The 26,758-nt window shown below is 35.5% G+C and overlaps 1 protein-coding gene across 3 annotated transcripts in view; it reads right to left on the bottom strand.

Annotated features, from left to right (window-relative positions):
* Positions 1-26,758, bottom strand: part of Mbd5 (methyl-CpG binding domain protein 5) — a 367,270-nt gene that overhangs the window by 216,415 nt on the left and 124,097 nt on the right. For all 3 annotated transcript variants that reach the window (XM_031370166.1, XM_031370168.1, XM_031370165.1), the window contains one exon: positions 10,203-10,265. The gene's annotated coding sequence lies outside the window, so the exon portion shown is untranslated. The remainder of the gene's footprint in view (positions 1-10,202; positions 10,266-26,758) is intronic.

Below are 26,758 nucleotides of genomic sequence, written 5' to 3'. Positions count from 1 at the left end.
AGAAATTCGCATGTAAATAAAGAAAATATCTAAAATAAAAAAAAATAAAAAAAAAAAAGAAACTTTACTAAAGCTCAAAGCACACATCACACCCCACACAATAACAGTGGGAGACTTCAACACCCCACTCTCAGCAAGGGACAGATCATGGAGACAGAAACTAAACATAGATGCAGTAAAGCTAACAAGTTTTGAACCAAATGGATCTAACAGATATCTATAGAACATTTCATCCTGAAACAAAAGAATATACCTTCTTCTCAGCACTTCATGGTACCTTTTCCAAAATTGACCATGTAACTGGTCATAAAAAAGGCCTCAACAGATACAAGAAAGTTGAAATAATCCCATGCACCCTTATTAACTCACCAAAGACTGGGGTAGTCTTCAATACCAACAAAAACAATGGAAAGCACAAATATACATGGAAGCTGAACAAGAAACAAGCTGGAGAAACAAGCTCAATGATAACTTGGTCACGAAGAAATAAAGAAATTAACAGCTTTTTAGAATTTAATGAAATCACACCAAAACTTATGGGTCACAATGAATTACAGTGCTAAGAAGAAAACTTGTACCTCTAAGTGGCTCCAAAAAGAAACTGGAGAGAGCTTACACTAGCAGCTTGACAACACACATGAAAGCTCTAGAACAAAAAGAAGGAAATACACCCAAGAGGAGTAGACTGCAGGAAATAATCAAAATCAGGGCGGAAATCAACCAAATAGAAACAAAATAACTATACAAAGAATCAACAAAACCAGGAGCTGGTTCTTTGAGAAAACTCAACAAAATAGATAAATCCTTAGCCATACTAACCAATTAATAAAATCAGAAATGAAGAGGGAGACATAACAATGAAATATATCTTAAAGTAATTATTCTGTTTGTTGAATAGTTGAAAATCTTAAAATCATGTTTTACCCCCCAAAAAAGGGTAGCCAAGCAGCTATCCATTGTAGGCTGAATTGTCAGAAATCCTACTTGGAGTATCAATTTTCTTTATATATAAAAAACTAGAACTTTAAAAAAAAAAAAGACAGAGACAGGGAAAAGCCTCCACCAATAACAACAAAAAACATCTAGAGCACATACAGGGAAAGCTAAGCTCTAAGGAACAGCCTGGCTGGTGGGTTGTTCTTAACCTGTGGTGCCTCATATATCTTGCTATTAAAAAATAAAAATAGTATTCTACCTGAAAAAAAAAATTCTCCCAACCAAAAGAAGGTAAGGTAGATGGATTCAGCACAGAATTTTATTAGTCCTTCAAAGAAGTACTACCAACACTCCTCTAATTATTCCAGAAAATAAAACCTTAAGGAACACTTCAAAAATCTTCTAATGATTAGTGGGTACTAATACCACAGTAACAATACCAAACAAAGAAAGAAAATTACAGACCATTATCTTTTATGAACATAGATGATAAAATCCTTAATAAAATACTTGCACAGTAAATCCAAGAACACATGAAAAAGATCATTCACTATGATCAAGTAGGATTCATCCCAGTGATGTAGACATATTTCAACATTTGTAAGTCAATAAGTGTAATCCACATACATAAATAGACTAAAAGGTAAAACCACATGATAATCACATTAACTGCAGAAAAGGCATTTGACAAAAATGCAAAAATGCTTCAGGACAAAAGCCCTGAAGAGAATGGATATAGAAAGACATAGTACGGCATACTAAAGGCAATTTACAGCAATCATTTGTGTGAAGTGCCACACTACAGACTGGGGATAGGACTTCACCAATTATATACCTGATAGAGGGTTACTATCTAGAATTTATAAAGTAGTAAAAAAATGATATGAAAAATATAATTAAAAATGAATTATAGAAGTAAGCAGAGTGGTGGAGAAACACTTATAGGATGGTTAACATATTTGTCTGTCAGTAAAAATGCAAATTAGAACTACAGTAGATTTCATATCACAAAAGTCAACAAATGACAGTTGAATCTCGCACATAGTATGTATAACATTCACCTTCTTTTTACCTTAAGACAGTACACATAAAACATACTTAAAATTTTTTTCTTTTGTTACAAGTGGTTTGTATACCAAACATTTATTTTTATAGTCTGGTAATTAGGATATATCATCTCCACAAAAAATAATATATAGAATGCTGACATACACAATAATTTTATTAATTAAAATTCTATTTAGAATGTATTATAATCAAACCTGAAAACAGACAGTGAGCATTTTTATTCATCAGGTATCACTCATTCTGAATCTTGCACATTTAATATAGTTATTACTCAAAGCATCATTATGGGATATATTCTGAATGACTTCTATTTAGCAAATTAAGACAGCAAGAAAAAGAGATGAAAATAATACCATAGGTTGACAGGTTTAAGTGGTATGGCCAGGATGTAAACCAGGCAATTATTCTCTAAGACTTATTATATTAATTATTAAAATTACATTAGCTTTGGAATTACTTGAATTACAAAACATTAACATTCAAACAATAAAAATTTAGAAAAAACATACATCAGTTATGTTGTAGCACAGACAACACTGGTCAAACAGCAAAAAATATCTTATACAGGCTGGCAGCTTGGGAGGAAAAAGCAGGCAGAAACAGATTAGACTTGAAGACATCTAAGTGGCCAATCTGCCAGAGGAGTTTTATAATTTAATATGTAAAATATTTTGAGAATTTCATACTAGTACTATATTTACAACATTTCTATCCCTCCCTCTCTCCCCCAGCTCCTCTGTGATTCCTTTAAAATTACTGACTTCTTGCTTGTTTTATATATATATATATATATATATATATATATACGCACATATATACATACATATGTAAATATACATACATACATGAATATATACACACATATATAAATATTTTAAAAATATATTGAGTATGTCTATTTTTCCTGCATGTATAAATGTGAACTAGATATGTGCCTCGTACCCACAGAGGTCAGAAGAGGTTGTTAGACCCCAAGTAACTGAGTTACAGAAAGTAGTGGACCTTCATGTGGGTTCTGGAAATTATTGCAGCAATGAGTGCTCTTAACTGATGATCCATCTCTTCAGCTCTATATATCTGTGTATAAATGTGCAACTTACCAAGAACATTTAGTATTGCTCATATATAACTGTGCTAAGAGGGGAGAGCCTACAGAAGGGTTAACAGGAGTTGCTGAAATCCTAACATGCACTGAGCTTGTGCCAACCCATTCTCATTCCAGGTTATCTAGCACAGTGTTTTTCACCTCCACTAACTAAACAACTTCAACAAATGTGAGCCTTGGAGAAACTCTGAAATTTTACATAGTGAAACAGAGAAGGGAAACAACTCAGTGCAGAGTCAATGGCAGCACTGAATTACCAAAGGCAAGGTGAACAGTTACTGAAATGGACAATAATGGCCTGACACCATATGGACAGCACAGGAAAAGTGATTTTATGGTGGCATGACTTCTGTGGACCTGTGGTTCTGGCTATTAGTCATGGTGTTTCTAGGAATCAAACAGATAAGAAGTCTATTATATTTTTGTTTGATCTGTAAAAGTAGAAAAAAAGTCTTGAACAGATGAAAGGTTATACTGGACAGGAGCAACAAGGAATCTTGGGCCATGAACTAATTTCCAGATTTGAGCCTGTTAATGAAGGTATGCCTGTCCCCCCACCTCCCAAAGAAGGACTGTGCTAAAATAACTGAGTTTTACTGTTAGCCTCTCTCCCATCCATCTATGGCCCTCTCCAGAGAGGTCCATAGGCTTTTACAAGGAATAATTGTATACTGCCAAAACAATCAGATTTTCTGGTATCTATTAGAGACTGGGTTTGGACTGACAGTGATTCCAAGAGACTCCAAGATGCACTGCAGCCCTTCAGATAAAACAGAATCTTATGGAAGTCAGATATTTAGTGAACTTTGGTTAAAGTGGATACAGTGGGTCCCTGTACTCATTATGTGGTTATCCCTTCAGTTATTGAATGTATAATTGGGATAGATATACTGAAAAGCTGACAGAAACCTTGTGGAACTATTATGAGCTATTATGGTTGGAAAGACCAAATGATAGCCATTTGAGTTGGGTCTACCAAGAAAAGCAGTGAACCAAAGCCAATACTGTAACCTTCACTGAACTGCAGAAGCTAATTTCACAATCAAGGATTTGAAAGATGTAGTGGTAGTACTACCCAAGACATGTCCATTTAGTTCTCTTATCTGGCCGGTGCAAAAAACAGATGGATTATGTAGAATGTGAGCTATTAAAAATTAATCAAATAATGATTCATATTGCAACTGTATCCTTATGAGATCAACATACCTCATGGTACAAGGTAGTCAGCTATTGATCTAGGAAATGCCTTTTCAAGGTATCTATTCATAAAGGCCTCTATAAGTTATTTGCTTCAGTTGAGAAGGCCATCAGTATACATTTAAAGGTTGACCTAAAGGGTCTACTAGCTTTCCAGGCCTTTGTAAAAACTTAGTTCAAAGGGATCTTTATCTCTGTTTCTTCTACAGCATAAAAATTGCCCACTATATGGATGCCATTATACAGACTAGACCAAGTGAGCAAGCAGCAGTAGCCATTTTGGATTCGTTGGTAGTGTGTAAGTATATCAGAAATAAATATAAATTTCAAGGGCCTTTTATGTCAGTGAAATTTCTCAAGAGTTTAGTCATGTGCAGCATGGGGATATCCCTTTTATAATAAAGAATAAGTTTTATCTAGGCCCCTCTCACCATTAAGAATGAAGAACAAAGCTGCTAAATGGTCCTTTTTGGATAGGCAAACAGCTCATTCCTCACTTGGGTGTCTTGCCATGTACCCAAATGACTTGGAAAACTGTTAGCTTTAAATAAGTCTTGGAATAGGAGCTGGTTCCTTAACAGGTCCAGGATATGAAAACTGCTTTGTCACTTTGACAAAAGATCCAGCAGATCTGATGACACTTGTGTCAGTGACAGATAATGTTTGTAACCTTTGTCAAGCTGCTAAAGGTAAATCATACAGTAGGACCTAGGGAGTTTGGAACAGGAATCTACCATTATTTAAGACAGTTATTCTTACCTTTAGGGACAGCCCTTAGCTTACTATTGGGTCTCAGTGGAATCTGAATGTTTGACAAGTTACTATGTGGTATAAGCTGCCTATCAAGAACTGTATATCTTCCCACTCATAAAGCCATAAAATACAATGCATACAGAAGCAATACATTAGCAAATGAAAGTAAAATACACATGACTGGACCGGGGCAGATTTTGAGAGCATGAGTTACATGAAGAAGCTGCTCAAGTGCCTATGGTTTCTACTCCATTTGTAATGCCACCTGCATCCAAGTCTGCACTTACAGCCGCATGGGCTAAGCTCTATGACCAGCTGGCTGAGAAGGCTAGGGCCTGACTTACAAATGGTTCATCATTCTATGCAAGTGCCACCCTGTAATGGACAGCTGCAGCATTATAACCTATTTCTGGAACAACCCTGAAAGACAACGAGGGGGAAATTTTCACCATGGGCAAAACTTTGGGCAGTAAACACGGTCATATATTTTGCTTAGGAGAAATGGCCAACTGTCAGACAGTTTACTGATACATGGTCTATAATCAATGGATTAGCTTGACAGTCAGCTACTTGTACAGAATACAATTGGAAAAATTAATGAGAAGGACATTTTGAGAAGTATTATGTGAATATCTCTATCAAATTGGACAAAGGATATAAAGATGATTGTGTCTCATGTAAATGCTCACAAAACTGACTTCGGTAGAAGAAGAGTTCAATAGTCAAGTAGATAGGATGACCTAGCATGTGGACAGTCCATCTCTTTCCAAGCCATCCCTGTCATTGCCCAGTGGACCCATGAACAAAATGGCCATGGTGGCAGAGACAATATCGATTTCTACTCACCAAGGCTGACGTGGCTTCAGCTGCTGCTGAGTGCTGATCTGTCAGCAGCAGCAGAGACCAACTATGAGTTCCTGATATGGCACCATTCCTCAGGATGACTGACTACCCAGTGACTTAGCGGCAGGCGGACTACACCAGACCACTTCCCTCATGGGAAGGACAATGCTTTGTTCTTATTGGAGTAGATACATATTTTTTTCTGTTGTTGTTGCCAAACCTCAGCTTGTAAGCCATTCTAATAAATCTACTTTTGTATATATGTCCTACATATATACACATACATTTCATTCTATCAGTTCTATTCCTCTAGAGAACCAACCCTGCCTAACACACCTTAGCATCATATTTTGATCATTTCTACCATGTTTCCTCGACGTTCTCTTCAATCTATATTTGAAAATGTTGTTTAAATATTGTTAAATATACATACATATGTATACATAAAACTGAAATTTATTTATTACTTAATGTGTATGAGTGTTTTACTAGTATGTATGCATGTATGTGCACATTTGTTCCTGGTGTCCATGGAGGTACAATAGGGTGTTACATTCCCCTGGAATTGAAGTAATAAAGAGGAGTGAACCTTCATATGAATAGTAGGAACTGAATCAAGGTCCTTTTTAGAGCAACAAAAGTTTTTTAGAGCTGAGTCATCTTCCAAACCTGACATATACTATATACAAATACACAACCCACCGAGTATATTATTAGTTTTATTCGTATGTAGAAGTATTCGGGACTTACCATTTGGGACTAATTCGTTTCTCAACAACTGATTGCCTATAGCTTATCTACGTGGGATGTGAAATTCCCCTCACATTGGCGTTCGTACTTGCTATCAGATCTTCCACACAGCTATGCTCCTGAGAGTTTTTTTTTTTTAATTTATAGATCTATTATTGGCTTTTTAAGAAACTTAATAAAGAATGAAAAATTCATTAGAAACTCGGGTCCTGGAGATGGGCTTGGTATCTCTCTTTGTGAATTTTTTTTTTCAGATTGCAAATAGGCCTTTACCTAACAGTGAACAGGCTCTTGCTGAGCACTTCACAGATCAAAAGAATGTGACTATCTCTGACTTACATCTGCTTATATCTAGACTTCCAGTCTTTTACTCTCAAGTTCTGAGTGCTTTGTGACCATTTCTGGCTAAAAATGACTGCTCAGTGTGGTAAAATGCATTCCATTTCAATGTTTGCAGAATTTTTACGTTATACCTAATACTTTCATTTACCATTTTATTACATCTTATTTTAGTATCAAGGTGGTTGATAAATATTTTATTAGTTTTTGTGGGATATTAAGTTCATTGGATTTTAGTTTTCATTAACTTAGAATATTATTCTATACAATTTTTATTGCTTTCATTTTTTTTTTGCATGTTAAATACCCCTAAACATTCATACATGAGCATTTCATATTAAGGTTTGCTTTAGTTTAGCTGACAGATATATATGTAAATTTATACATAAAAACTAAAATGTATTATTATTTTCAATGTTAAGATATCACCTTTTGATCTTAGAATTATATATTATGTTAGAATTGTAATGATATGTGTCCTTATTACATGTTGGAGCATCGTCTGGGTATATGCCCAGGAGTGATATAGCTGGGTCCTCTGGTAGTACTATGTCCAACTTATGGAGGAACTGCTAAACTGATTTCCAGAGTGGTTGTACCAGCTTGCAGTCCCACCAGCAATGAACTAGTGTTCCTCTTTCTCCACAACCTCACCAGCATCCACTGTCACCTGAGTTTTTAATCCTAGCCATTCTGACTGGTGTGAGGTGGAATATCAGGGTTGTTTTGATTTGCATTTTCCTGATGACTAAGGATGTTGAACATTTCTTTAGGTGCTTCTCAGCCATTCCGTATTCCTCAGTTGAGAATTCTTTGTTTAGCTCTGTACCCCATTTTTTAATAGGGTTATTTGGTTCTATGGAGCCTAACTTCTTGAGTATTTTGTATATATTGGATTATTAGCCCTTTATCAAATACAGGATTGGTAAATATCTTTTCCCAATTTGTTGGTTGCTGTTTTGTCCTATTGACAGTGTCTTTTGCCTACCATGTTCATAGCAGCCTTATTTATAATAGCCAGAAACTGTAAACAACCCAGATGTCCCTCAACAGAGGAATGGATACAGAAATTGTGGTACATCTACACAATGGAGTACTACTTAACTATTACAAACAATGAATTTATGAAATTCTTACGGAAATGGATGGAGCTGGAGAATATCATCCTGAGTGAGGTAATCCAATCACAAAAGAACACACTTGGTATGCACTCTCTGATAAGTGGATATTAGCATAGAAGATTGGAATACATGAAGTACAATCCACAAACCACAAGAAACTCAAGAAGAAGGAAGACCAAAATGTGGATACTTCATTTCTTCTAAAAAAGGGGGAATAAAATACCCATGGAAGGAGTTGCAGAGACTAACTATGGAGCAGAGACTGAAGAAAGGACAATACAGCCTGTTACAGCTATCTCCTGAGAGGCTCTGACAGTACCTGACTAATACAGAAGTAGAGGCTCACAGCCATCCATTGGACTGAGTACAGGGTCCCCAATGAAGGAGCTAGAGAAAGGACCCAAGGACCTGCAGGGTTTGCAATTCCTTAGGAGGAGGAACAATATGAACTAACTAGTACTCTCAGAGCTCCCAGGGACTAAACCACCAACCAAAGAGTACACATGGTGGACTAATTGCGCCGGCGGCATTTGTATAGTAGAGGATGGCCAAGTTGGTCATCAATGAAAGGAGAGGCTCTTGGCCCTGTGAGGGTTCTGTACCCAAGTGTAGGGGAATGCCAAGGCCAATAAACAGGAGAGGGTGGGGTGGCGAGCAGGGGGAGGGGGGAGGATACAGGGGTTTGTTCTTTTTGGTTTTTGTTTTTTTTGGGTTTTTTTGGAGGGGAAACTGGGAAAGGAGATATCGTATGACATGTAAATAAAGAAAATACCTAATAAAAAAAGAATTGTAATGATATATTGAGCATGTAAGATGCTTTATTCAGTCACACACTTTTGCTAATTTTTATTGGTATTTGTTAGGCAACAGGAAATGGAAAAGGACCTATTTTGTAAAAATATTTCATTCATAATAAAGCAATCTTATAGCTGTCAATTTTTGTCTACACAATTTATCAATTATATAAATAATAATACTGTAGCTGGGGTTCCTCCAAAAGCTGACTAATTATATTATAATCTCAAAAAGATAATTTTTAAAAACAAAAAGCATATATAAAAATCCTATTGATTATGCCTATGAAGATCTTTCCTAAAGAGCAAATAACAGTATGAAAGTAAACTGAACAGCATACACTTAAAAAAAAAAAAAAAAAAAAAAAAAAAAAAAAAAAAAAGAAAAGAAAGAATAAGTAACTATAACTTGTTTGGGACTTTGATTGTCACTAAAGAGTAGTTAATAACATGAGAAAGAAGCATGGGCAGACGATATAAGGCTCAGTAGTAGCAGCTATCACAGAGGCCACCTGAAACCTAACTGCATGAGGAGAACACATGTGGTACCAGGCACAAGCCTTGCAGCTGCCTATTATGCTTAAATAGGACAATTGTTGCTGGAGGTCTTGTTTCAGTAGATTCTATCAGGTCAAATGTCAGTCTTGTAGCTTAGATGCAGGAACTGTCCATTGGAAGACTGGTGTACATGTAACAACAAGAGCTTCCTAGAGGATACAGTCAGAGGACTCACAACATTTATTATTTTAGAAAAATCAAAAGGCATTCATAATCACTATCTTGGTAATTAGTTCAAAAACTAAGTTTTATCTGGAAGGTAAGATATACTAGAAACTGCTATTTTTAATTAATGTTTCTTTCTATGAAAATGCTTGAGTACAGATGTTTGCTTATAGCTACATATTATGAACAAGGCTTGGACTACATATATCCTTAATAACTACATTAATAAAGAAATATAACTGAATAACTATCAATTTATTTACATTTATAGTAATTTATCAATTTCAATGACAAAGCTATTCTCTAAAAGGAGTATCTTTGAAAATAAATCAAGTTAGAAAAGGAAGAGGAATAGACATGACACAAGGAGCTATAGAGATAACTCAGCAGTTAAGAGAATTTCTTGCAGGGCCCAGATTCCGTTCCACCCCCAACACAAATCTCTGTTCCTCTTGTCCCACTACTGATCTCCACGGGCAACAGGGACATGTGTGGTGCACAGACAGACATGCATGTAAACCATCTAGACACACTGAAAATAATTCTTAAAGGAAATTATTCAAGCACTCTTACCCAAAGTTGTTCTTTTCTCTTCGGTTTTTAATTACTCCAAAAACTACACACATTCAGAAGCACCTGTAGGAAAAAAGTCAGGTCTGCCATCAGTCTGATTTTAATTTGCACTATTTTCATGCTAATTTAACAAAAAAAAAAACCATTATGTTGCTCTTCATTAATCACAAAGTTTTAAGTATGGTAAATCATACTGTGGCTAACAAACCATGTGAGCAAAGAGTTTGATGGTTAGAAGAGAAAAATCAGTTGAAGGAAGTTCTAGTCTTTAAATATCTACTGAGATTGAAGGACAAAAAGGAGATTAACGGGTCTGTAAAATAAAATTTAGGGCCACATATAATTAGAGACTATAGCTCATAAATTTAAAAATGTTTAATTTTTTAAAGACTGACATTCCTTTGTAAGGGAAAAACACAATAAAATAATCCTATTTATATAACACAACTAGTACATAGAAATGTCTTTTATTTCCCATTTGAGGGGCTGGAAGACAAGTTCCTCTTAGTTAGAATGCTTTGTACTGGCAATGAGGTAACCATGGATGCCCAGAATGAACAATCCTGCCTCTTCAGAGCTTCAGTAACTTTTGATATTCATTAGGCCTTTGCCAATGAGATGGTGACAATTTAGAATTCTCTAAGTCATATTTTTTTAAGATTTATTTTATTTATATAAATAGAATTTATTCATGAGTACACAGCAGCTGTCTTCAGACACACCAGAAGAGAGCATTGGGTCCCATTACAACTCAGGACCTCTGGAAGAGCAGTCAGTGCTCTTAACTGCTGAGCTAGCACCAACTCATACTTTAATATATAGGATCAACTGTAATAATTTAGTCACTGATTTTTCAGGAATAAAAATAAAAATATTTTATCTAATTTAGTAGCAGATAAAATGTAGTAAATTCAAATTCTATTTACACCATTATAAACAGATGTTTCTTACTTCCCAGGTGTCATTTAATCACCACTTAATCTAAGGCCATAGGTATCATCTCATTAATGCTCAATGGGAGAAGTGACACTAAAATTGAACCTAAGCCTAAAGTTCCCATCTCTGCCTTCCAAAACAGCTTTTTGACTTATTCAGAAAATGGATCTCAATTGTGATGAATACTGATTACATCCTATTTTTAAATTACTTATTTGTTTTATTTCAAAATGACTGAGACAGCTAAGAAAATGCAAGTAGCATATGTTAAAATTGAAATAAATGAGGACATTTTGACAAAGGGAAATTATGAGCGGCAAAAGTTTAAGATTACAAAATTCAGTTATAGGAAATATTTTTTAACAGAATATAGGCTGTCCAAAAAATTGTTACAAAACAGAAGTACCACAAAGGACCTTAACATTCCAAGATGTGAATTCCTTCTGAAGTTCTTTCCTCTGTGGGTTGCTCTTTCCAGTGACATAGATGCCAACAATGACAAAAGGCTACCAATGCTTTCTTCCCTTCCTGACAATAACCAGGACTAAGAGTTCTCCAAGGAACGTGTTCCTAGAAACCCACTTTCATTTACTACATGGCTTCTATAAACAGACATAGATTCTGAATTCCAAAAAGCAAATTGCTATAGAAAAAAAAATCTATGTATGATTACACCCAAAATTTAATTCCCAAAATTTAACTAATACAGTTTAATTACTATTAATATAGTATAGAAAACCTATGTGAGAACTACAGCAATGACCAATCAACACAACTAGATGTTTCTAGCTAAAATGTTTATCCCACCAAAAACTCAATTCAAATTGAAGTAAACACACTTGAGTAAATAAAACAATTACCCAATTTTGATCATATTATATATCAATTATGAAAGAACACATAAAAATGTTAAACTTCACCCAAGAATCAATCCTTCTCCAAATAACATCTCTAATCACCTATTTTGATACGTGTCTTTTGATTCAATTAAGATTGTATTGATTGTATAATCTTGTATTGATTAATTTGAGTTCAAATCAACTCTCTTCCTGGAAAGAACCAAGATGTACCAACACGGTAAAAGAATAGTGCAAATTCTAACAAGACTTACTCCAATCTCAGCTTTTAGCCTACATGTGCTTTTCAATCTTGTGATGTGAATTTCTCACAACTGTGAACAAAGTGGCTACACAAATGCATAATGTGAACAGCCTGAAGTGCAATGTATCTGGTGGGTTTTCTGATATTTAAATGTATGTGCCTTGCTGGGAGTGGTGGTGTGCAACTACAGTCCTGGTCCTTGGGAAACTGAGGTAGGAACATCCCTTGAGCCCAGGAATTTAATATTTGGCAAGACAAGATCCTTCCAGTAAACACACAGCTAGCTTCTAAATTGACTGACATCGTTAAAGACAAGTCAAAAAATAGAAGTCTAATCCTAAAGTGGTTTCTGAATGGCATTTTCTGCATGAGTACATTTTGCTTTGTGTGTGTGTGCATGTGTGTGATGTATGTGTTTTATTAACAATGGCGTTTTGTCATTTTAATTCCTCAACATACAGTGTAAGAGGTGAGAGAGAAGAAAAGTATAGAGAAAAAAATACTTTAAGTTCCCCCATCCCTGCCTATTGTCCACATTTCTTCCCTCATCTGATTAAGATACAAACATCTAATACTGTCTATGTTTCCAAATAAGATAAAGGAAATAAATAGCTATTACTATTACAATGAAACCCAATATTATGACCAAAATTATCTCAGAAATAACAAATGCTCACTTATCAGATTTTTTTTTTATTTGTTTGTTTTTTGTTTTTGTATTTTCGAGACAGGGTTTCTCTGTGTAGCCCTGGCTGTCCTGGAACTCACTCTGTAGACCAGGCTGTTCTCAAACTCAAAAATCTGCCTGCCTCTGCCTCCCAAGTGCTGGGATTAAAGCCCTGCACCACCGCTGCCTGGCTTTTTTTTTTTTTAAAGTGATGCTGGAGAGATGGCTCAGTGGGTAAGAGAACTTGTTGCTCTTGGAGAGGACCAGAGTTCAGTTCGGAGCAGCTTCAAGGCAGCTTGAAGATGTCTGTTATCCCAATAATGGGTTCTAAAGCCCTCTCTGGTCTCCATAGATACCAGGCACATACATGGTAGACAGACATACAGGCAAGCAAAACACTCATACACATAAAACCAAAACAAAACATGCAAACAAACAACAAAGAAGCCAAACAACTTTCATTTACTCCTAATACTTGTGTTAAAATCTGGCTTTCAAAGTTGCACTTTATTTTACCATGTAAAATACTGTGCATATACAATTGGATATATTTCATTATTTATATTTCCATGTTTTCAGCATTATATATACATATGTAACATATACATATATTTAACATATATAATTATAGTTTCCCAAATTAATATTGAAGATGAATAATTGAATTGTATGTGGCATTTACAACATTTTGAAATTCGATGTTGTGCAAGGTAGGTTTTTAGGTACTCTTGGAAGTTTTAAGAACAGGAGTAAAGAATATCAAATAGAAAACCATAAGTTACTATTAAAATACAAGGAAAAATAAACTGCCATTTCAACTAAGGTAATAGATATAAATAATTTATAAGCAAGTCTTAGAAAACTATGAAAAAAATAAAATTTTAGTATATTAAGATTCAAGTAGCAATACTAAGAAAGATGCTTACTATAAAACTCATATTTAAATAAATTTTTCTATAAAAGTATTTCATAAACTTCTGCTTCGTTTCAAAGATACCCACTACAACACACTATACTTCTGGGAATGAGCCTATTTAACAGTTAGTTGTTTCTTAGGGCCTGTATAGATACCATTATTACTACAGAAAAGGTTCATCTGTTGATTAATCTCTAATCATGTTATCACAATCTGTAAAGTAGTATTAATGTACACTTACAGAACTATCTTACACAGCACATCAAACTCATGTGGGACAATCTTCACTTCATATTTCCATATTTGAAGCTGGGTCTATGTGTCTGGAATCCTTTATCCCAATTAGTATGCAGAGAAGCAATGGGTTAACATGCTTTAAGAGCAAGACACATTTAAAATAGCAGACAGATTTCCTTTTGAGGTTAGCAATTCAATTTTGGTTGTTTGGTAGTGGTTGCCAAAGTACCATGTTAAGAAAGTTATTAAAGCCAGTGCCAGCTCACACTGCCTTGATTTAGAACTTGGCCATGAAACTTATTAGTCAAATTTAATCAAGCCTTCTTTCATATGAATCAGATTCACTATTTATTTAATGAAGCTAAAGCACAGACGCTATGCTAGGAGATACATGTGCTGACTAAAAACAAAAAGCCTGAAAAAGTTATGAGAGAGTTCATATTATCAGAGAAGTCAAATCACTGATTTATACAGTAACTGCAATGAAAAGGTCACACAGGAGTAGACAGAGACAAGTTACTAAAGCTTGCTCTATTTAAATCTTAACACAGCACTTTTGCAGAAGATCAGTTCAGACATCAATTCTGAAGGATAAAATATGGGTTCACATGGTAGGCAAGGGTTGAAGAACATTCTGAAAAATTAGTATGGCCTGAAGCTTGCGGTCTTTCTTTTGGGGTACAATTAAAAGCAGTTCTGTACCACTGGGGCCTAAGGATAAAGTGGGGACTAATAATTTAATGATGCAGAGGTAAGTCCTACATTAACACTCTTTATGTGCTGTTCTTCGTTGAAGCTAAAGTCAACAGGAACTGGTGCCTCTTCACCACCAGTGTTGGGGATGGAGTTAGGATATGAGCATACTCAGCAAGCTCCCAACCTCTGAGCTACCTCACAGCAATCACTGGTGGAAATGTACTCTGATCGATAAGTAATCTTGTCAGTGCTTTACGATGGCTGACTAGTGACAAATGGATCACCAGATACTTTACAAGGACCTGAAAATTCCATGCAAACCTCCACCAGCAGTGACAACATCCCTTTCATTCTCACTGGTATTGGGGTGCTCACTCCAGAGAGGTCCCCGCAACAGCTACACTCACTTGTACTTTGATGACTACTCTGTCTACAATGTACAGCACAACAGTTGATATATAGAAGACTAATAAATGAATACTAGATAGAGGCTAGTAGGCTGGCAGCAGATCGATAAAAATTATTGAACATAAAGGGAATAGGCAGACAACAAACATAAGAGATATGGTGACTTACTAACTGTTAGAGGAGTAAAAGATGAGAAGAGATTGATAGAAATAAAGCATTATAGGAAAATTCACAATTTGCAAAAACAAACAGGGCTATAGAACCAACAAAATCCTATTTGCTGCTGGCTCACGGAGCACTGAGCTATCCTATTGCTCTCTACCTCATCCCTTCCACACAAGTCCAGCACAATGGCTCCCACATTCTGTAAAATGTAAAGCACATTCCTATTTCATAGCCTGCACATCTTAGCTATATCTTGCGTAGATATTCCTATGACTCACTGATCGATTCTTCTGATGCTTGGTTATTTAATAGGTGCCTTATTTAGAACTAAAACCCTATTGTAATTCCTTTGCAATCTTTTCTGATTCATTTTCCTCCATAAAACTGATCAACATTAGACACACAATATAATTTATTTGTTCAGTTTCTTTCATTAGAAATGTAAATTACTTAAAAAGTAAGGACATTATTTATTTTTAATTTAATTCATTACTATGATCAGCCTACAATTCTGCAGGTATTCAACACACATTGGTTTAATTATTGATGACTGAATGAAGGAATGAAACAGGGTACTTATATTGGTATGGGGGAAAGACTTTAAGAGACATGGGACTAGAAGTCTTATGTGAGAGTGTGACTCCTAGAAATGGTAGGGAAGCCTCAGCCAGAATACCCCCACCACATTGCTGCCTAAAAAAGACCTGCTAAAGGACAAATTCAAGGACATGCTGCTACATAAGGAGGAATCCCATGGGACTCCACAGTAGACAGACAGCATGGGTAAATAAGGAATGATCAGAGTGGGAGCATTAGTCTTTCTCAGGGTGAGGTCCTAGTGGGTTACTGTAAAGAACACACACCTCAGAGGGCACTTTTCCTGAAGCTGTGGAAACTGCCAGCTTGGGGGCCGCCATGGCTGCACTTCCCGTGGGTGCAGATACCAGGCGGTAGACTTAATGGGCAAAAATGATAAAGAACTCACATCTACTGTCCTGAGCCTGCCATGGACCCACCTGTGGCCCTAGAAAACTATGAAAACCAGGTCATAGAGAGTGTGTGTGTGTGCGTGCAAGTGATAAAGAAGTGCATGAAATAATGTGTGGAACACCAGTTGTAGTTGGCTGAATTTAGCTTAAAAACTCTGGTCTGGCACGGCAAAATCGCTCAGATCCCAGGGTCCACTGGGGAATTTTTGAGTCGAGAAATAATCTGCGTGGGCCACTCATGGATGTTCACAGGAACACCTGCTGCTGCTTAGACAGCAAAGCCTGCACACTGTAGCTCAGCTCCAGAGGATCCAAAGCAAGGAACATCAAGTTGCATTTTTACCTGTGTGCTGCCAGACTGGAAAGGTTAGTGAGAGTGTGTGTGAACTAATGAATGTGGGCCCGTTTTGCAATTTATTTGCTTTGTGCTGTTTAGGAATAAGTACTAGAACCTTTTCCACTGGTTTTGGAGGAATTTGTTTCCGCCGTGGTTTACGGCCCAAATAGTGAGTTATCCAGTGGTCTGCCCTGAAATCACATACGGATAAGTACTACTAATCAAACTCATGCATGTGTATATATGTAACATTAACAAGCAAAGATAAAAGGCCATTGTGAATTTGAAAGTGAGCGAGGGTGGGGTGTGAGAAGAGCTGGAGGGAAGAGAGAGAGAAATGATATAAATATATTTTAATTTAGAAAATGTAGAAAGCAAGATGTACCAAAAACCACCAACTAACTAAATCTGAAAGCTCTTTGGTCATGCAAAGTTATGCATTGGTCTGCATTGGTCTGCAAGATTACTTATCAAGCCATGTACTTACAAAACAGTGATGAGTACCAAGTACTCTGCTCTAGACAGAGTGAAATTGTTGGGCCCCATTTTGGCTTGGTTTGGGCCTTGAGGAAAAACTGGCTTAGTCACTTCCATATTGGTCTCAGTCACTTCCATATATGAATGACTCAGCAAGACCTGTTTGGCCCTGCCTCTGCTCTGAGGTAGAGCTTTGCCGCTGGCCCTGTCAGTCACTCCATCCCCTCCAGCACCCTTCCCATCTCCTACATCATCTTACCCCACCAAAAATCCCCTCCTCTATGTTCCAAACTTAGTGAGAGGCTGATGCCATAAAGTTGAATTCCTGCTTTGACAGGACTCCTGGCTCTGTGTGTTTCTTTTGGGCTATTAACACTCACCATCCTGCTCAGCCCTGGAGAGATGCAGGGGTTGTTGGGGATGGGGGAGTGGGTGGGGCACCAGGACCTCTCTCCTTTCCCCTGGACCTGTCAGCAAGGAGCCAGGAGGAATAATCACTAACACTAGTTAAAATACTGGTTGGAATCAAAGGGAGTAGGTACTTATGGTAGACATTTTATTCATAATATATTTTTAAAATGTTTGGATGATTTGAGTTTATTTAAAAAATTACACTTATGGACTGGTAGCATGAACATAGTTAATAGTAATAGCAGCAAACTGGTCAAATTCAAGCTTTTCAGAACTTTGAAAATTAAAGGTTTGAAAAAAATGCAAAGAGTGTTTATTAAATTAACAGTGTCTGCATCTCAGAACAACACAGGAACAAACCAACAAAGGGAAAAGAAGTCCCTAAATCTCCAGGAAATGCTAAGGCACTTCTCCATCTCTTCCCTAGTCCACCAGTACCTGCAGATCACACATATTACTGTGGCAGCTCAGTAAACCTGTAGGCTAGCAGCAGCTGATACACCAGTTCTAGTGAAGACAGCTCTCAAATACTCAGAACTCTTGTCATTTTTGATCTGATAGCTCACTTATCTCCACACTATTCTTCATTTCAGCTCACTGAAGACTACCACTGTCCAAACAATCCTTTTAGAGCACTTTTCAAAGCAATTGTTATCTTTTTTTCCCTGAGATTTAAATATTACTCCCCAGGATCTAACCCAGAACTGAAAAAAGAAAAAGCAAAAATATATTTTAAGCACTGAAGAGAAAACATATTAAAGAAGAATCTACTTCCAGCATGCAATTTATCACAGATAAATTAAGATCTTTAAACACAAACCTATACCCATACCAAACCTTCAAAGGCTATTTCATCAATATTCTGACAAAAGTAAGAGTCCTTGAGAATGAGAATACTACTAGAAAAATTAATTCACTTAGATGAATAAAGAATACCAAAAAAATCAGTAGTATAAAGATTTATATGAATGTATATTCATATAATATATAATATATATTATTAATATAACATATAATGCATAATCATACATATACACACCCCTTACACATACACACACACACCCACACACACACACACACACACAAACATTTTTGTTTGCATTTTCCCACCAATATGTTCTAAAACACATAGGCATAATTTAAAATTGTTTGACTAGGTCTACATGTAGAAACATAATCTGAAGAACATTAGTATAAACTAGATAGCGACTGAATGAAAACATACAAAATCAAAGTTTTGGAATTTTAATAGGTAGTATGAATCTAGATTAAGTTGTTTTAGGTTATGATGATAATTAGAATCACAAGAAAAAGCAGCAAGAAATAACATTAAAACATATAGCAATAGAAACAATGACCGAGGGCTTGGGAGATGGCTAAGTCAGGAAAGAGCTTGCTGTGCAAGCATAAGGACCTCAATTTGGATTCCCAGCACCCACCTTAAATACTAAGTGTGACAGAGCCTGCTTGCAATCTCAGAACTGGAAAGGAAGAGACAGCAAGACTTGGTGGTAGCCAATCTAGCCAATCTAAGTTTCTAGTTCAGTCAGAGACCCTGTGTCAGAAACATGGAGGTGAGGTGACTGAGGAAGAACACTGACATTCTCTGGGCTTTCACACAACCATAAACATGCCCATGTACACACACACACACACACACATACACACACACACACATACTCACATGCACACACACACACACAAAGGGAAACAATAAGAGAATTAAAAGAGAATATTAAAAAATAGTTGTACAAAGTAAAGTTTACAGTTTATTAGAGTAACACATAAGAGATTGAAAAGGTCTCAGAAATGGAGTCATAGTAACCACTTCTCTGGAAACACTGGAGAAAAGTTCAAGATGCCTATACAAGGGATGCAGTCCTGTTTTCCTGTATGTTAACTTTTACTCTATTGAAAAAAAATTGGACCATTAACATTTACCAGAGTACCCATAGTTAGTCTTCCAAAGCCACCTCAGAATTTGGAAAGAAGCAATGTGAACACTTCCAAACCCAGTTAGAGTTCATTCTCTTCCCAGATGTTGCCTATGGAAACCTATTACATGAAACTGTAGGTCTTATAATTACAGATATAATGGCAAGGGCTGCAACTTCATGTGTTGTACATGGTATACCTTACTAGACAGGAAAAACTAAAAGTAAAAATGATATTTGATGCCTTACATGTTTGTATGCAGTTGAACAATTCTTTAGAGAACTGTAAAAACTATTTCTTAAAAAGATAATAGTCTACATTCCAATAATAACCTATGTTATTCATTATTCCAGGTGATTTCATGACACAAATCATTTAAATCTGTAGGCTTACTGAAATAATAGAGCTAATAAACTCCAGAATGCATAGCTATGGTTAAATAGGGAACATTAATGTTTATATATATATATATATATATATATATATATACATGTGAATGTGTATGTGTGTGCATGTGAGGAAGCATGTGTGCTCATGTGGAGGCCCAAGGCTGATGTTAGGATTTCTTTCCTTGATTGTTTCTACATATTCGTTTATCTAAGTACTTATTTGAGTCAGGGTCTTTCAGGGAATCCCATACCTAGCTTTTGTTATACTATACTGTGAAGCCAGCCTCTACAAACTCTGCTTCTGCCCACCCCAACTTCTGTTACAGGTGTATATGAACATATCTGGTTTTTACAACCCAATGAAAGTTCTCATGCTGTACAGCAAATTTATCTTTAAATTTATCTTTAAAAACTCATCAAATACATTATAAAGGACTTCTGGGCATAATGGCACATACCAAATTGAGGTCGTGAGGCACGTGGAACTCTGAGTTTGAGTCCAGTCTGGTCTACAATGTGAGTTCTAAGTCAGCTAGAGCTACAGAGAGATGCCTTTCACAAATATATACGGGATAGATTTGGAATGACAAAGAATATCTCATTGTCTAAGAATCAGAATATATGAAAGATTTATTTTCTTTTCCTCTATCCAAAAGTTAAGAAGAACGGGCATTTAATGGTATAGTCAGCTTTAGAAATAGTGATTTTAAGGTTTTCATTCTTTGCTTTTACTTATTGCAATTACTCTTGAAAATTCCATATTTAGGTTTTCTCTAAACAATGAAAAGATATCATATTGTATATATATTTTCTTTCATTTTTTTCTATGAGGTTAGATAAATACCCTAAAATACCAGAAACAGCTGGTAGTGATGGAGGACTAGAGATGGAAAGACAAATACAGAAAGCAAATATCAACAGGGTAGATCTAATTCCTACCAAAACACCAACTGTTAACAGTTCTTATCATAAGAATGAGACTGGCAGAATGTAAAATAGACCTGATGCAATTACACACTATCAACAATATATATGTGCATATATGCATACAGTACAAGGATATCAAATATCAAAAGTAAAAATATACAAAACATATTTACATTAAACCAAAGAATGAGCTTACATAACTTACTTAATATCAAACAAAATGCCCTTTAAAGTTTAAAAGAGATACAGAGGGTCGGGCCATGTCAGGTTAGGCCAAGCCCATAATCCACTAGAGGTGTCCTCAGGAGCATCAAGAATTTAAAGGCAGAGTCAGCTACATATAAATTCAAGTCATAACTGCGTTTCAGGAACTCTGAAGCCATATACGACTCACACAAAGAACAAAAAAGAAGTAATATAGGTTTATAATACACTAATACACACAGAAACACCCACACAGACATACCCCCATAGACTCACTCTTTCTCTCTGAATTAAAGGAGATCCACCTGTTTCTGCCTCTTAAGTGTGGTAGTAAAATGCATATTGCACCACACCAGAAACAATTATACTTTTCAGTCAAAGACAGAAAAGCAATCCTAGAGCTGAACAAGAAGCATTTGTATTGCAAAAATTTATAATGAAGACAAAGATATTCTTAATAGTGAAAATGTCAGGAAGACAAAGCTATTAGGCACAAATAAACCCTAACAAAAAAGTACCAGAAATCACAGAACTGAGGAGAAAAAAAACACTAAAGCAATGATTGGAGACTTAGCTAATTTTCTTTCAATAATGAATGATATAGCTAAGCAGAAAACCAAGAGAAAAACAGAAGACAGGAGCAACATAATAAACCAATTAGGAATAGTACATATATAGAACACTCTGTCCAACAACAGCATAAAACCATTTGTCATAATTAACTTTACTTGTCAAAATACTTGGCAAAGAGGGAACCTCAACTGGGTCCATCAGACTGTCCTCTGGACATGACCGTAGGACATTTTATGATTGCTAATTGATGTAAAAAGGGTCCAGTCCACTGTGTTAATATCATCCCTAGACAGATGGGCCAGTACTTTATAAGAAAAGCAGCTGAGGAAGCCAGGAAAAATGAGCCGAGGGAAGCAAGCTAGTAAAGAACACTCCTTTATTGCCTCTTCTTCAGTTCCTGCCTTGGCTTCCCTGCAAGATGGACTGTAAAGTATAAGAACAAATTGCTTCTAGTCATACTGTTTATCACAGCAACCGAAACCTAATTAAAACACCATTCTTCTCAAGTGAATATGGACATTCACACATGAGAAAATTTAACAATATTCATAAATAACCACAAGGTCAAATTAAGTATCTTGAGAGAAATTGGAATATTATTTAAAAAAGATTTAAAAATGAATTTAATAAAATCCAAATCGGACATTAGGAAAGAGTAAAAAAATAAAATTCAGATTTAAGTAAGTGAGACATAAGGGGAAAATAATCCAAAGTAGGTACTTTGGCTAGATTGACTAACAACACTTAAGTTACTAAAATCAAGAATAATCTGCGTAACTGGAGAGGTGGCTGAGAAGCTAAGGTTAGTGTTCTTGCAGATGCCCCAGATGCAGTCCAGGTACCTACAAATTAGCTCACAATCATCTGTAATTCCAATTTCAGGGCCTCTGCCAGTATCTGCACATATGTACTGCCATGCCAACACTCAGGCAAAACAGTTCACACAAAACAAAAACAAACCCAAAATAAAAATTTAAAAACAGAGTAAATTGAGCATAATCAACAGTAGTGAAAATATAAGGAGTTATTTTATAAGGAGTTATCTTTTCCCTGTCCCAAGAGTCAACCGCTTTTATCTGTTTTTTGAATCCAGTATTAATTTTACAATAGTTCTTGATCTTTTGTTTCTTCATTCATCAAATTTAATCAACAATGGCTGCTTCAATATTATGGATCAATATATTTCCTGTGTCCATAGTTTACATTTCTTAAATACTGTTAAAATATGGGGTTACAATGGGTGGCTATTGTTTTGGTAATGATGGCTTGTAAACAGTGAAAGCCTGTTATAACCTGGCTAATTTGGTTTAAAAATAAAGGGCTTAGGAATAATTCAACCAAGGATATGAAACATCTGTACCTTGACTAATATAAAACACTGATGAAAGAAAATAAAAGAAACAAATTTAGCAACATATATCATCATGGATCAATCATGTGAAAATGTTGATAGAACTAATGTGATACAAAATTCAATTTATCATTGTAAATAGTATCATTTTCTTTCACATGTCTAGAAAAGGCAGTCCTAAACACTGTATAGATCCAGATACGACCAAAAAACAAATAAGAAACATTGAGCTAAATACTAAAAATGGAAGCATGACACTCCTTGATTTCAAAATATAAAGTTCTTATAATAAAAAGAAGTTACAAAAAGAGAAAAATTGACTAACAGAGTAGGAAATTCAAGAAGTACACTCAAGCATTTTGTAGTCAATTCATTTTCAACAAAAATGTCAATATGTACAGTGGAGGAAAATTCAATAAATAAATGGCTTTGGATGGTTATGCAGAAATTATTAAAACTATATAACATATCTTAAAATTATCTTTACCATGTATAAGAATTAACTACAATTGGGTAAGAGTCCTAAACATAAAACCTGCAATAATAATGTTACATAGCCTACAACATTGTTTTAGAAAATTATTTCTTAGGACTCCAAAACCACAAGGACCAAAAGAATAACTGCCAGAAATGAGGGACTGTATGAACTAAGAGACTATGACAAAACAAATGACCTAACTGACTAGGAGGAAACAATTCTCCCTCCATACAGGTGAAGAACAAGCTAGTCTCCAAAATATATGTTACTAATATAAGTTAAGAAAAAAAGTAAATTAAAAGTAAGTAAAGGATCTAAATATACATTTCTCAAAAGACAAGTTTGAATGGCAAACAATAATAAAATAATAAAATAAATAATAAAAATCTGTTGATTACCAAGAGAATACAAACAAACCAAAAGGGGATATCATCCTATGTCCATCAAGATCGTTATTAAGAGTTATTTTCTGGGCTGGAGAGACGGCTCAGTGGTTAAGAGCACTGAATGCTCTCCCAGAGGTCCTGAGTTTAATTCCCAGCAATCACATGGTGGCTCACAACCATCTGTAATGGGGTTTGACGCCCTCTTCTAGTGTGTCTGAAGAGAGCAATGGTGGTGTACTCGCATGCATAAAATAAATAAATAAATAAATCTTTAAAAAAAAGTTATTTTCCCTACTTCAAAATTTTCTCATGTTCCTCCTTTAGATCCTAGGTGGGGCAGAATTGTTCCTACAAAACAGTTTGGCAACAGAAAAAAACTTTATGTGACCTACCAAGTTGTGACTCAACACATATCCAACACTCATGACACTACATTCATGGTGTAGTCTTACACATACAGGTACCACACACTTTCACTAAGACGTGAAATTTCATGCAGTACCAACTCATGGTTGAGTAAAGCTTTTAATTTTTTCCTATATGCTTGTTAGTACTGTCAACTTGACATAAACTGGAGTTTCTGGGAAGAAGGAAAATTAATTGAGGGATTGCATCTGTAAGACCGCCTGTTTCCAAGTCTGAGGGGCATACTTGTTCTCATTAACTGTTCACATGGAAGGGCTCAGGCTCTAAGGAGTGTTGCCTGGTGGAAGTGGTCCTGGGTTGTATAGGAAAGAATGGCTGAGCAAGCCATGGGAACAAACCAGTAAGGAACTTTCATGGGCTTTGCTTCTCTTTGTGCTTGTATTCCTGCCCTGACTTCCAATAGTGGCCATCTATGATCAATCCTATAAGTAAAATAAACTCTTTACTTCCCAGCCTGCTATATTCAGTCTTTAATCACAGCAACAAAAACCAAATTAGGACAGTTCCTTTTCATATCTGTATGTTAATGTCTAGACATAATAGGGATGAAGATTCATAAAATAAGCTACACACTTTGATAACAGATGCTCCTATAACAAAATTAAATATATAACTTATATATGTATATTTAATTTTATTTTTGTACACACACACACACACACACACACACACACACACACACACACACACACACATATATATACCTGATGTTAATGTGAACTAGGGTAATCAAAGTGATAAAATTGCCCAATAAAGGTTATTTTCAAAATAACAATGACAAGAGAAGTTGGCAAAAATCTGGAGAAAATGGAACAAACTATACTGATGGTGGGAATGTAGTAAGATATATTCTGTAAAATAATAAGGAAAGTAATTATGAAAGATGATTGAGAATAAAGATAGAATCCTATTATCACCTAGCAGGCTTGCTAAGCTAAGCTAGCGGGTAAAGAGTTGAAAGCAGTTAAGTTGAGGAAAGACTGGTACTTTCACATACACTTCAGCATTATACACCCAGGTAAGATTTTAAAGAAATCTCAGCGTCCACCAATGAATGACTGATACAGAAAAATGTGCTACATATATAGAATAGAATATTACATGTTCTTATAATGGAAAATTTTTTTACATGTTTAACATCATGAAAGGATCCTAAAAGCAAGAAATAACAGTTTGATCTCACTCACATAGAATCTCATGGAAATAGTGGAAAGGTGGTTATGAGAGACCAAGTGGAAGCTCAGGAACAAGAGGAATAAGAACACTAATGTTGATCATGGAGTTCAAACTTCTGGTTAGTTCATGTTTCAGTGTTCTATTGTACTGCATAGGGATCATCATTAATACTGTTTTTCATATGCATTTAAAACGCTAGGCAGTTTGAAATATTCTCACTATAAAAGTATTAATTAGTGAGCTGAAGATATGCTAATTGGCTAGATTTAATCATTCTACAATGTATACACAAATCAAAACATGGTATTCTCCATAAATATACATAATTATTTGTCAACTAAAAACTGAACAAACAAAAATTTTTCTATAATTAAATTAAATTATACTTTTAAATGTGTCTAGTTTAAAATGCATTATCTTTAATAAAGTGCAAATTATTTAAGACATTTCCATGGGTTTTCACAATATGCTAAACATGTTTTTACATACCACTTACATGAAAATGCATTAGGATTAAAGTAGTTTGGAAAGGAAACCACTTTAAAATTCAAATTCTAAATATCACTGATTCATACAACTATAGCACAAGGAAAGATTATGAGAAAACATGAGATCAACTTTTATATTTTGCAAAATTTAAATTGCATTTGAGTATTTCCCTCGGAAGATTAAAAAAGTTGTCGACAATTAATTACTTTCATGTGGAACTAAAAAAGTCTAAATAATCTCACTCAAGTGGTCAAGCATTTAAAACTATTACATAAGCCTAACGACTGAAAATGAATTCTTTTATATACTTTTGTATAGACCGATCTACATAATTTATCATATTGCAGGTTTAGCAGAGGTAAAGGAAGTCACTGAAAAGGGACCTGTTTCCTTCTTCTCACCAAATTATGGAGAAATATGAATTAGGCAAAGAATATCAGAACAAAGAGCAACAGGTTTCCATATTGACAAGGTATTAAAAAAAAACAAAACCAAGAGACTTTTGAAGGCGGAGAATTTCAGATCAAAAGGTAATTCCTTCAGCATTATTTTATTGTAAACACTCACTTCTGGAAAGTCTTGTAGGCTGAGGGGAATGCTCAGTCTGTGAAGCAACTGTCACACACTTGGACGTAGTGCACCTCCAGAACCAATGGAATGGGCTAGGAGGTCTACATTTGTCAAGAAAAAAAAAATGATAAAAAAAATGAAAGAAAAACAAAGTAAGGGCAGAGACATGTCAGAGAAAGTCTATCCATACAAATACATCTCAGTATTTGACTGAGAATAATTTACTTGGTGTAGTCTAACTAGTAGAGCTCCCAGGGTCTCAACCACCAACCAAGGACTGCACATGGAGGGGTCTGATTGTTCACGCAGCAT

This window comes from Mastomys coucha, unplaced genomic scaffold (assembly GCF_008632895.1).
Source record: "Mastomys coucha isolate ucsf_1 unplaced genomic scaffold, UCSF_Mcou_1 pScaffold15, whole genome shotgun sequence".
NCBI lineage: Eukaryota > Metazoa > Chordata > Mammalia > Rodentia > Muridae > Mastomys > Mastomys coucha.
Note: the sequence above shows the minus strand (reverse complement) of the source record. Positions and strands in the feature narration are given on the sequence as shown.